Source organism: Myotis lucifugus, unplaced genomic scaffold (assembly GCF_000147115.1).
Source record: "Myotis lucifugus unplaced genomic scaffold, Myoluc2.0 scaffold_531, whole genome shotgun sequence".
Classification (NCBI taxonomy): Eukaryota; Metazoa; Chordata; class Mammalia; order Chiroptera; family Vespertilionidae; genus Myotis; species Myotis lucifugus.
In genome coordinates, this window is record NW_005871579.1 from 320,820 (window position 1) to 323,323 (window position 2,504).

Genomic DNA, 2,504 nt, shown 5'->3' on the forward strand with positions numbered 1-2,504 from the left:
AGGCTGGGGAGGAGACTGTCGTTTTATCGAAACAAAATATAGCAGGAATGCAGCCAGGAGGATTACTCTTTGTAGATTGAACATCTGCTGCTGTGGATGCACCACCCTGAAGCGGATCATCACTTTAAGGCAGTGATGGCGAACCTATGACACGCGAACTCATTTTTTTTTTGGTTGATTTTTCTTTGTTAAATGGCATTTAAATATATAAAATAAATGTCAAAAATATAAGTCTTTGTTTTACTATGGTTGCAAATATCAAAAAATTTCTATATGTGACACGGCACCAGAGTTAAGTTAGGGTTTTTCAAAATGCTGACACGCCGAGCTCAAGAGGTTCGCCATCACTGCTTTAAGGTCTAGTCAAATCCAGAGGAATTTCCCACCTCCTCCTTCCCCCGGCCCATTAACCAGCCATGGAACCAGATGTGTCTGAGAAGGACCTGCCATCCCTACTGAAGGCCAGGCTCAGCGGGTAATGCATTAAAAGTGCCAAGGGGCTGGAGGGCAGGGAGAGCTAGAGGAGAGACTCTGGGGGACGGGAGAGTGGTCTTGGCTCATCAGAAGGTGGCCACAGGCAGTGTCCAAAGTCTTCAATACCGGGGCGCAGCCATGGTGACCCCTTCAAGCAGAATAGAGGAGTCACACCAAACCCTGATTCCACGGATTCTCTATGGGAAGACCTGAGACTCTGGGTGCCCTGCATGTGATGGAGGCCAGCAGAAAGACCTCTTGGTTTCCGTTCTGTACCACACTTCCTTTCACAACAAGGACCCAAGGTGAGGTTACTTTAACTTGTCTCCTAGGTACCAGGCACTTTAACACTCATAATCATGTTGGCTGAGAGAAGCCACGTCACCCACCCAAGGTCGGCTGGGGAATGCACAGCAGGGCAGCAGTTGACAGGCTAGTGTGTGCACCACAGATAAGAAGCCTTTTACAAAAGAATTTTTTTAAAGCACAGGCTGGGGCCCACCTCCAGTCCGAGGCGCCATCACACCCGGCCAAGATCCTCTTCACCAAGCTGCTTTCCTGCCTGTCTTGGTCACGTCAGGCATGAATCCACTTTGCACCCCTCTCTGGTTTGTTCCATGCTGCCAAACATACCACAGCCATCATTTCTATGGAGGCAGAAATATGGAAATATGTTTTCTATGTGAAAAAACATGTTGAAAAGAATGCTGTGAGAATAAGAAAAATGAGAATACATTTTTTTAATGCAATTTCCCCTTTTCAGTCTTGTTTCCTCCTTGGGAAAGACCCGCAGCACATAGCAGTCACCCCATTTTGGGGAAAGGCAAGATCACAGAGGCTGGGCCACTCCCATGTCCCCTTATTAGTCCCTGAGAGCAGTCCTTCGCAACTTCATGTGCTGAAGCGTCTCTTGCAGAACTGGCTGACACAGATCCTGGGCCCCATCTCCGGAGATTCTGTTTCAGTAGGTCTGGATGGGGGTGGGGGCAGACCTGTCATGTATGACAAACTCCCAGATAATGCATATGATAGGGTTCAGGACCCATTACCCCCAATAGCACCTTGGCATGTTGAATATCTTAAGCGGAAGGAGTATGAGAAAATAGTGGAAGCACAAAGGTTGCTCTATTTCCCCGAACAGATCATAAAAATCCCCTTGTGAAAAGTCCTTTTATATACCCCTCTAGGGATAAGAAATCTTACCAACAAACCTTGTTAAACAAACTCGTGACTTCCTGGTTACTTTTTCACTCCTTACTACCCTTAGCCCAGACTTGTCAGTGCTTCACAAATTCATTTTGTCTAAAAGGTGTGAAAGCTTCCTGCTCTGGCCACTGCTTTGGGCGTTCATTCTCTTGTGAAAGTTCCCATATGCATGTAAAAAATTTTTTTAAAAAATTAAGCTTTTCTCCTGTTAGTCTGTGTCAGTTTAATATTCAGACTGAGCCAGGAACCCTAAGAGGGACAAGTAAAAATGTTCCCTCCCCTACACATATGCTTCTGGTCAGTGCGCCAGGCGTTGAGTGGCACTGCCTCAGGGATGTCACAAGTGAATCTTCTCTGTTTACTGGCTGGATCTGTCAGCCAGAGCCGGAAGAAGGGAAAACTTTCTAGATCGCCCTGAGGGGTCCTGGGAAATGTCCCTAGGGTGTTACTAACACTCAGGAATCTCACTCAGGAATCTCAGGCTGCCCCCAACTTTCTACTCCTCACACCAGCTTGGTGGGGAGAAGCTTGGAAAGAAATGAAGGAGGCGCTAAAATACACTTTGCCGAATGGTAATTTTTCTGTGACCATACCTGCCAAAAGAATTATCCTATATAATAAAAGCATAATATGCAAATCGACCAAATGGCAGAACAACCGGTTGCTATGACACACACTGACCACCAGGGGGCAGACGCTCAACCCAGGAGCTGCCCCCTGGTGTCAGTGTGCTCCCACAGAGGGAGCACCGCTCAGCCAGAAAACGAGCTCACAGCTGGTGAGTGCAGCAGCAGTGGTGCGAGCCTCTCCTGCCTCCACTGCAG